The following is an 11000-nucleotide window of genomic DNA, read 5'->3' as shown; positions in this document are numbered from 1 at the left end:
TAAGCTACGGACCTGTAATGTGAGAAGTCTGGAGAATCAAACATGCAGCACACAGCCTGTGCTAAAATATTGCCAGACTTTTCCAGATGGAATAAAGGATAGTCTGAGTCACTAACAACATTTGCATAGTGCATCTCAAAGTGTTGCCAGTAACCAGCATGCCAAACTTCAGATTGCATCTGAAGCATTTGGACGAACAAGCGGCGACTCGAAAGGGCCGTTGACGCAGCGGCGACGCTGAGGTATTATCGCGTCCTAAGTGCTCGTGTAAACAATAAACGTGCAAGTTGGCACAGCTGGAGCGGCGGCGTATTCGCACGCCGAGGAGTCACTGCGACACAGACGAGCGCGGCCACGGCGGTGGTGTAAAGACCTTCAGTGGAGGGGAAAAAGGAGGGTGATGGAGTTGTGTTTAAGGGGCAAGGCTGCTCTCTGAAATTCTGGCTTATCTTCTGCAAGGTGGAGGCATGGGGAGGGTTATTCTGCTGTGTGCAAAGCCGAGATACAGAAGTGGAGGGAGAGAGGGAGACATGGAGCTGGTTCATTTGCAGCTCGTCCCCGTAGACTGAGGAAAGGATTATACTCGCAGAGAGAGAGAGAGAGAGGGAGAGAGAGGGAGGGAGATGCACTGGCTCTGTCTTAGCACACACTGAGTACTCTGCCTCCAATCCTCTACGCTGCACTCTCTCTTCCCTCCACACACACACACACACACACACACACACACGTGCAGAAAACACACCAGTGTCATGTAGAATCTCGGCCAGAGGGGGACACCAGCCTGCACAGGACCACGAGCCAGGTACGCTCCATTCATTGCTTTTCTGCTCACATTATGCAGTGGCAGTTTTTCTTTTTTGGGGTTGTCGCTGTGTAGTCATCCAGCCACTCACTCTCTCTCTGCAGAAGTCTCTTGCAGGAGGCTGAATGCACCAAGCTTATCCGGCTTCTTTTGCATAGCCCCAAGAGAACCAAAAAAAAAAAAAAGATAGCGGAGAGGGAGAAGAGCCAGAGAGGAGGAGGAGGGGAGGGATGAAAGGACAGAGAAGACAAAAGCCAAACTAAGCAGTGTTTTCATGTAGGGCAAAGAAAAGTGTGCGGCAGGCGGCCAGCTAACCTGGGTTGACCTTCACGTGGGAAGGAGTATGTGGGACGGTGTCCACAAAGACTTCTTTATCCAAACGTGTGCTTAAAAGCCACATTTACCTCCCCCTCCTCCCTCCAACTCTTCATACACCCCCCTCTCTCTCTCTAGGGCCACATTAATAATCATATGTGCTGAACACGCTCAGGGGACCTGCTGCAATTGGTTGGAATGCAAATGGATGTGCAAGCTGATTATTAATTTGTCACAGGAGCAGCGTGCAGGTGGAAATTGATCTGATAGTAACAAACACTCTCAGGCTTCATCTGAGGGAAAAGTGTATTCTTGTTTTATTTGAGGTGTGTCAAGTTTGTACACCAAAACCTCGTGAGAGTGACATCTCTCCCACTGAAGTGGATGTACCACGTTCTTTCTGGAAGATCTGGTGACTCAGAATTTGGGTCTTCAGAAATCACTTTGATGCTGGTTTGATATCAGTTTGTACATCTGGAGACTGCAGGGGCCTTCCTCCTTTCTGGGATCTGTTGGAGTGAAGTTGTGCCGGCCCCGCAGAGGAAAAAGCAAAAAAATCAGCTCCGAATTGCATCTGAGTCATTGCTGACGTTTTCCTTCTGATTTCTTTGATCCGGCTCTCACCAAAGAGTCTGAGGCTGTCTGATAAACAGCTTGAAGACAAGAAGCACATCCGAGCGTTCCGATTGAGCCTTTAAAACAACTGCCATATTATTCTGCGTAGGGTGTTTTATTACGTAAGTCTTTATGATTAAATCACCACTCTAGTTTGCATCATAGTCCTGCCAAAAAGCTGTTGTTTGATTCTTTCTAAAACTGTCAGATATCTTCATTATAATGCCTCTTGCCTCCATTGAAATGCAGCACCAGCAAGCCTATAACATTGAGGGAAAAAAACTATTTTTCTGGAGGGAAGGTTATCAATTGCATCAGTGGGATCTTGTTAGTAAACCTGCAGCTGCTGAGAAACCATCCGTAGGGCTTCATTACTTTTCTACGGAACAAAATGCGAACTAAGTATTTGTGATTTGTGTATAAGTTCTGCAGAATGTAGAGATCGTTGATTCCCAGGACTTAGGTGAATCAGTTTCAGAAAGTTTTGAAGAAAATCCACCTCAGACAGACAATGAGGAGAAGGCGTATGCGTCTGCCAAGAAAAAAGTGACACACCCAGCGTTTTACCCGCTTGCTCTGCCTTTTTTTGCTAGTCGCTCCGAGTGCTTCAAGTTTTAAAACGTGACACCCACGGTGCTGCAAGGACACGACCCTATGAGCCACCAGGTCACGGCCTGTTGTTAACCTTGTTGTGATTGCGTGTTTGATTTCCCAGCAGTGCCTCTCCTGAGTTTGCTTTCTTATACCATGTATATAAAGGCGGGAGTCAGGGGGGGAGATACGAGGGAGACATGTGACACCCACAGCGCTGCAAGAACACGACCCTGTGAGACACCGGGGTCACGGCCTCTTGTAAAGCGTATTGTGATTGTGTGTTTGGCCCTCTCTCCCAGAAGGAGGCTGACCTACAACAGACTTCAGTATCAGTTCTGGCTCCGAGCCCACGGAGCTGTCAGCCTCACATGCCAGGCTAAGGGGAGACGGGGGACGGGAACAGTACGGGGGAGATCAGGGATAACAAGCAGAGACCGAGGTGGACTGCAGTCCGCCTCCGTTAGTTGGAGCTGGAAGGAGCTGGAAAGCCTCTGAGCTGAATGGTTCTGTGGGTTTGGATGGTGAAGTGAGAGCGGTTTACTATTCATGTGTGAAAACGGTGGGAAGTTGTTTCCTCGTGTCGCTGATATCTGAGAGTCATGGACACATTTCAGGAAAATGTGCTGGAGAGACATTTCACCAGATGAGGAGGCTGGTCCTCCTCTACTCTGGGAGGAAAGAGGAAGTCAAAATTATAAAATAAGTAGTTGTTTGAAATAAACCATCAGCAAATCTTAGTATCATTTATTAAATGTTTTTCTCTCTTTTAAGGAAAAAAAATGAACCGCCAATGACACCTAAAGGTAATGTAATCCAGTTTTTTCATGCATCTGGGATTGGCCAATCAACAACCAGAGTACGATATTGACATCGTGATTACTAAATATCTTCAAATCCCAACCACTGTACGTGGTACTGGAAGAAGAAGACATCGGCCATCAATACATCATACATTAGCGTATTACAAAATAAATTCTAACGTGTAAATTAAATGTCGACATTTACAGAGTCTCTATCATCCGTATGGTGACCACTTTCCAGTGGAACAGGATTGATGGGAGGCGGGACATAACGTTGGGAGAAATCCGATTAGTAGTTCAAGATTAGCTACCGACCATCTCTTTGCTGCTAAATGTTTCAGATTGATTTATGGATGGATGGATGTCATGATATTATTGGTTGAAATTGGTTGGTTCTAACTGATGTAACCACGTGTCATATTTTGATTTCCCAGGAAGGAAAATAAATATTTTCATTTTGATCTAAAAACATGAAGAAGATGTGATCAGCATTTATTTAGGCCTATAAAACAGAGTCTGATCGTACTTTTTTAGATTTACGTTTCCCTTTATTATTGAGCAGTAGCTAGCTACGTAGCCACAGTTAGCTCCTTCCCGCATTGAAGGACCGATGCAGCAGTTTGAAGCCCTTACTGGGATCAGTCCTGCGTCGGGCCGCCACACTGCATGGAATTGTGGGTCGGCAGTGGTGCGTGGTGCGGCAGCCCGGCGGTCTGCTGCACAGGAAGCAGTTTACTAGGCTGCTAGTGGCACATTACTCAGCAGGTTCGTTCCAGTCCAGAGCCCGAAGGGATTGTTTTAATCACCCTTGTACGCCTCGTTTTACTGCTTCATTTCTCATTGATCATAAGAGAGTAGAGATAAGATTATTAACTTTAATAATAATAATATTGATGGTATTAAACAGCTTTCCAGGTTAAATGATGTATAGGATAAACATGAGACATCAGAGCTCATATATCAGCATCAGTGAGCTCACATGTAAAATGGAGGTGCAAACTAAGTAAATTAAACAACATGATTCCATGTCTTGGTTTTCCTCCCCAGGATTTTTTTGGGAGTCAGCAGCCGCCACTGCACTCCATATCCGCTGGGTCACAGTGCCTGGGTTTATATGCTCTCTCTGGCGCTTCATGTGGGTTGACAGATGAAAGGTTTTCAATGGCAGGTGGAAAAACGTTCCCGCTAAGTGTCGGAATGAGTTTTTGGGATATCAGGGGCTCACGGTTATTTCTGGATTTGTGTATTATTTGTATAAGCGGTTGGCACTCGTGGTGGTGGGATTTCATTATCAGCTAGGGAACTTGGGAGCTTTGAAATTCTGAATTATGCATATACAAACAGACAGGCAGGCAGAGGCAGGAACAGACCGAAGCACAGTCCTTTGAAACGGCCTCCTCAGCTGAGTGGAATTCCCTCCTGCTTCACGTTTCCTCAGAGCAACATCGGTCTCGTTAATTGTCCCCCCCCCCACACACACACACACACACTAGTTGACTTACATGACCGTTGATATAACACGCTGCCAGTAAGGAAGAGGCTAATCTGCAAGTCATGCTAGCACACCATCTGCAGGCAAAGCCTATTTTTGTACGGCATGCTGGGAAAAGACCAGTTCCAGTGAATTATTTTGATTCGGAACATCATCTGCTTAAAAATATACATTTATAGTTAATCTTATAGCTGGTAAGTCAAGGGCCAGGATTTTTCTAAGACATGCTTAATTATCTTAATAACTTCATTCAATATACTTAAAAAATGTATTGAAAAAAAGAGTGGGACACTCTAGCTGAGGTGAGGCGCTGGGTCAGGTGGAGAAAGTCTGTGGACAGGCTAACTACGGTCAGATGGTTGGGAGTTGGACAGAGGACAAAGGCAGAGGTTCCATTTTGAGCCACATACGGGTTTTTTATTGATAGTTCTTTCCTTTTTTTTGCTCTTCTTCCAGAGTCAGGGTAGTACAGGGGTGTGTGTTTGTGTGCTGGAACAACAAAAGAGTCTAAATTCATAAAGATAAAGCACTCCATAATCATGTTACATAAATACCATGGCACCATTAACATAACAAACATTAACATCAGTTATTACTAAGAGTAAACAATATACTGCATATTTAAATACTCCGGTCGCTGCTTCCTCCTCAACAATGCCTACGTCCCAGCACATGCAGACGCCGGAGAAAGTCGGCTACGGCCAAGATCCAAGGCCGGGGAAGAGGGGGACCACACTCACGTTTTGATGACGCACACGGGTTACGTTTGCCGGCCAGGAGATAGGAGACGTGTTGTATTCTCGAGCCAGCGATCCGGAGGCAAATGGTGGCGATCCAAGGACGCACACGGGTAGAGTTGCCGGCCAGGAGATAGGAGACGTGTTGATATTCTCGGGCAAGCGATCCAGAGGCAAACGGTGGCGTGCTAACGACGCACGCCGGTAGAGTTTGCTGGCCAGGAGATAGGAGACGTGTTGTATTCTCGGGCCTACGATCCGGATGCGAGCTGTGGCGTGCTAATGACGCACGCAGGCGAGTTATATGGCATCCGGAATCAGCTGATAGTCATCAGCTGTGCGTTCCGTGGCATAGTCACGTGAGTGCGTTCTGGGTGGGGAGAGCTGTAGCAGCACGATCACAAGCCGGTTGTTTGGGAAGCGAGTGGGGATTTTGTACAGCCGCCCCGGAATTTGTGGCAAATTCCACTCCTGAAAAAGAGTCACGAGGTTCGTCCTCTTCCTCCGTCCAGTCTGGCAGGAGGTTTGATGTCCCTTCTGCAACCGGTGTTCCGTCCCATCTCTCCCTGAACCCGTTCAGGTCCAGGGTTTAGAAGCTGCTCATCAAGTTCCTGACTAGGTCCGAAGCAGGGTCCAAGTCGTCTGCCCCCTGGTATCTCTTTCTACTCAAACGGTGTCCGACTGTCGTTCACACTGGGGGTTTGTTATTTGGTATAACTGTTTATGAAGTGGGACGTTCATGCTTTTTTAAATTAAATTAATTTCCGCTATACGTTACCATACATCTTAAGTGTTTTGTAGACGTACAGACCAGGTTGCAATAACAATTCACCTCTCGTGTGTCCGGTACTTTCTCTGAATCCAAACAAAATATATCTCCTCATAAAACCTCTACGTAAATACTTAAATCAAATCTCATATTTCATTTCGTCTTTGCAACAGCGATAATTTGGCGCCATCATTGGTATTTATAAACACCGAGAGACTGACGTTGTGTCCCAGTATTTATTTTATAAATGAATCATGCTCGTCAGATTTCAAAGACTCAGGGTTGCCCTAGTTGCAGCTCAAAGCTTTTGTGTTGCATATTTTAACAGCGAAGAGTTCTTCTTTTTGAGGATTTGAGAAGTGTGACGGTCAGTCAGATCAAATGAAACACAATAAAGAAGGCACGGTGACGGAAGGAGTACACACATCTTTCACTGAAGTAAAAGTAGCAGTACTACAGTGTAAATGCACACATTTTAATTAACAGTACAAAATATTTAGTAAAAGTCAAAGTTTTGCAAAATGTCCCTCCGCGCATTAATCTATGTTTGATTGTATTATAGTTATTGATGCATTCATGTGTTAATAGGGTAAAGTCAGCAGGATTGGCAGGAAGTTGGTCAAAACAAACAGTGTTGGTCAATCTCTCTGCTCGACTGACAAACATTATAATGCAATAAAAAGGATTTGAGAAGTGAGATAATTAAAAGTGAAACTTGATCTTATTAAATTATTATTGTTATTCTTGAATCGTAATATAAAACATATTGACAAACTAATCATTTGCAGGTGAAGGTAAGGTTGCTATCCTCAGTACATTGCAAAAATGTTTATAATCACATATTAACATTTCACAGTTATTGATCTCAAGCATCGTGATTTAAGTATTGCAATAATATTGCATGGGGACTTAAGTCACAATATGATCTTAGTGTGATACTTCAGTTTTGTGATATGATAGTATCATAATAATTAGTATAACTGCCCTTAGTAGGCGGTACTTTATATTCTCACCTTTTGTTTTACTAAAGCAAAGCTATTGGATCAGTGTAAAACAGAGAGAAACATGTGAAAGCATATAAAATCTTCTTTATGATGACAAAATATTCATTACATTTAATTCACACATCAGTATATTGTTATCAGGATATGAAGCCCAACATGTAGTTCACTAAAACGTCCACTTGGGAGTAGAAGGATGAAGTAGCTGGAAAAAAAAAACTTGTTAAGTTCAGAGTACAGAAGAGCAGATGTACTTTCCTCCACTGCGTTTTGATCGCCCACCACAAAACCTGAGACGCAAACATTTACAGATGGTTCAGTATTGGCTTCCCGGGGATTTGTGTCACGGCACACAGCGGAGCCAGCAGCCATCCAGCCAGCGGCCTCCCGAGCCCAGCGTGAGGCGCTGATTAGTGGCCACTAATAGATCTCGATCCCTGACTCATCCTGTCCCACTGTTCACTCAATGATACCGATTACTCACCTTCAGGACACGTCCCGGCTCGCACAGGCCCAAAATATCACTTTCTAATTACCTCGGCTTCCTCTCCCGGTCACAATTGATGTCTGGCCTCGGACCAGGCTTTTGTCCCGTCACTGTGGCGAGGGGGTGGGAGGGCACGCCGGAGCATTGCTGTGGCGATTTAGTGGTGCAAGCTGGGAAAAGAGGCGTGTGTTTATGTAGGCTGTCCAGTGTTCGGGGGCTGAACTCCATCATGCATCTGTGATGGAGGGTGGCAGCCGGATAACGCCATTACATATCTGCACTCAGCCATGGAGCACCCTCATCATGCAGCCTCTCACCGCATCACGAGTGCTGGTATATTGATGCACCCGCAGTTTGATAGTTGGACCCGGATGAGCTGATGTGTGATGTTTTAAAGAGGGGGGAAAAAAGGCATGCAGTCTAGATCCAGTACAGGGAGCAGTCTCAGATGTCCCTGCTTCTCATCGCGAAGGCGTGTCCCAAATTATTATTCTCTTTGAAGACGGATCATCACATTTAAGATCTACCCCCAGCGGTGTCTGGGAATCTGCAGACTGGTTCGTTTCCTCTGCGTAACGCGTGACCTCGGCTGACGCAGATTTTCCAGGGATGACACCCAAAAGAGAGTCGTCACATGCGCCGGGCTAATGTTGACGCAAGTGATGAATGTCAGTGTTTACTGACCGTGTAACAGCATCAGCGGTGGATAAATGTCACACAGATGCATCACGTGGGATTATTTGTGCTAAAAATGTACCTTTCTGTATTAAAGCCCTCCGTTCATCAGTCCTCAGCATTTAAGTGAACACACACAGGGAAACTTCAACTACCAGCTCTCTATTTCCTCACTCTCCCTTCCCGTTTATCTGTAAATAGTGAGAGGTGTTGTGACACTTATGCAGTGTGACAGCTGTGTAAATAATACAACGTTATTTACTGCCGCGGAGGAGAAGTAAAGCTCTCGTGTTGCGAGACGGGCTGAAGGCCGACGGTACTAATGGAGCTGCAGGTTTTGGACGTTAACGATATGAAAAGCCACTAAAAATGGAAAAGAATGCACTGATACAGTCACCTTATGTGCCAGATGTTTGATTTTCCGTGATTAGGGAGGGATACGTAGAAGTGAAGGGATGGTCAGTGATTTTTGTGTTGTGCTGAGTCTTAAATGCCTCGTTTTATTTTCTGTTGGCTTTGTTGAATTAACGAATTGTAGTAACGAGTTATTGTTAAAAGTGCTCCGACTAATAATCGTTCTAGTCTAAATAGTTTGACCAGTACCGATCACATCGCTTATCCATTCTCAATTTAAATGTTTTCATCAATCATTTGCCTGCTCTGTAGAGCATTGCACGTCCTACAGTGCATGTGCACATCGCGGTGTCAATGCTGAAACATATCGTGGCGTCCGCGTCGATCGGGTGGTCGGCCACCGGCCTTTGTAAACGAGGAAGTGTCTCTCTGGATTGGTGCCTGGATGAATTACTTAGGAGATGCCCTACTTTCAACTCAAACTTTCATTGTGGTCATTACATTGGTTTGTGATCAAATAACTGTAAAACTAACAACCTCAGCTGTGCCTTGTGCCAATGGGGTAATGTTGGCGAGCTAATAGGGGAAGCTTACCTATTTAAATTCAAAGGCTCTCTGTTTTACCCTGAGATCTTGTTGTGCTTCGTGATCATGAGACTGCTGGCTGGTTTACTGTTGGAGCTCCTCTGTTACCAAACACTGCCAGGGTTTAAACTGAATTTCATTTAGAGAAAAAAAGGCAGAGTTAACAGTTTTCTCCCTCCTTCATGCTTCTCAGCTTTGCTCTCACTTTGTCATTGTTAGCGGCTTTCAGAGATGAGCGACCTCAAAGACTGAAAGATGCTCTCTGCTTCACTTATGTGACAGAGGATGTGGAAAACGCCATCAAAACTCAGTATTGTCACAAAGGTTATTTCACTGTTCAATTGCACGTGTCCAGTCGTCACCGAGTCACGCCGTCGCACGAGAAGACGCGCTTTCACACGTTTTGCCATCTGGATCGCTCCCCCGTCATTCAAGCTAACGCCGCGTCGGCTCCAGGCATCGCTCTTCAACCGCCGCCAAGTTGAATATTTCTTTTCCCGTAATTAGCCCTCTATTGAAATTCATGTGATGCGACATGGTGAGACCTATGGTTGTTAAACACATTATCCTCTGTGGGTAGAGAGAGAGGGAGGGAGGGAGGGAGGGAGGGAGAGGAGGACATGGAGGCGTGGGAGGAGAGAGGAAGAGGAGAGGGCAGAGCGATGAACTGGGCAGGCCTTCCCAGCAGAGCAGAGGACATTAAGTTTCCTCGGTGCAGTGATGTTTATCTTGAGGATAACCAGTTTGTCTGGGAGACTCTTTGGCAGGGAGTGGTTGTGTTTTTAAAGAAGCTGAATCAGTTCTTTAATCCAAAAAATCTGTCCTGGTGCGGCTGCTGATAACTGAAGAGGGATGAAGGATTTGTTCACAAATCCAGGTATTTTTTCAGCCTCGAACCGGTTCCAAAAGTGTGGACAAAGCAACAAAATCTTTTGCAAATACAAAATTGAATCTTTGGATAACAAATGCTTTTTCAGTCCACTAGATGGCACTGACTTTTTTTTCTCGTATGGTCATGGGTTTTTTCTGGGTTTCTCTCCCCTCAACCTTTAATTTATCACAGCATTACCGAGACGAGGGTCAAGTGTCCTTCAAGGTCAAGGTCGAGGAGGCGGGTCTGGGTGAGCTGTGTTGGTGATTTTGCTGGTGGCTTCTCTGAACAGGTTCTTGCATCATAATATTTCAGAAAAGCCCCTCAGGTATTTTAAGAGTCGCCCTAAGTTTTTTTTATTCTTCATCAACCTTCCAGCTGAAAATGAATTACGAAGCACTCTCAGAAGTGAACTTTGAACTGACGGTTACAAGAAAGACGTTGAAGCTTCTACATCCTTGGTAACGTGGTACATATTGTTCCCCCACAGCAGGAATACTACTACTTCTAATAATGACTGTAATTAAGTGGCACAGCTCTGAGAACAGTAACTCAGTTAAATGAGGTCTAATGTACGCGTTACCTAAAGGGAAGGCACAGTCGGGGCTTCATACGGGTGATTGTAAGGTTTCCACCAGCTCTCTGGTTCACTATGATCCTGAATCTGCTGCCTCCCTGCCGGCAACAGTTTGGAGAAAATTTTGTATTCAGCGAAGGCAGACCTTGTTCCAAATATAGCCGGCACGGCGTTCGCATTCAGATCTTGTTTGGGTTTTATTTTAATTTTCGAGTGCCCTGGAGAGCTGGATATTATAATTTGTGGATTTTTTCTTTCACTCATTCCTGCCACAGCGCCTTCCTCTGTAATTAATGGTCTCTGCTGAACAGAGGATTTTCTGATGG

At 45.2% G+C, this 11000-nt stretch overlaps 1 protein-coding gene across 7 annotated transcripts in view; it reads left to right on the top strand.

Moving 5' to 3' along the window:
• Positions 1–728: 728 nt before the first annotated feature.
• The window catches only part of srcin1b (SRC kinase signaling inhibitor 1b), a 67951-nt gene continuing 57679 nt past the window's right edge, over positions 729–11000 (top strand). For 4 of the 7 annotated variants that reach the window (XM_084040681.1, XM_084040682.1, XM_084040678.1 and 1 more), the window contains exon 1: positions 730–802. The gene's annotated coding sequence lies outside the window, so the exon portion shown is untranslated. Of the gene's footprint in view, positions 803–11000 lie in introns of all 7 variants that reach the window. The other 3 variants (XM_084040684.1, XM_084040683.1, XM_084040679.1) reach the window with 2 other exon arrangements.

The sequence above is a fragment of the Eutrigla gurnardus genome (genome assembly GCF_963514095.1).
Source record: "Eutrigla gurnardus genome assembly, chromosome: 22".
Taxonomy (NCBI): domain Eukaryota; kingdom Metazoa; phylum Chordata; class Actinopteri; order Perciformes; family Triglidae; genus Eutrigla; species Eutrigla gurnardus.
This window is presented reverse-complemented; position numbering and strand designations above follow the sequence as displayed.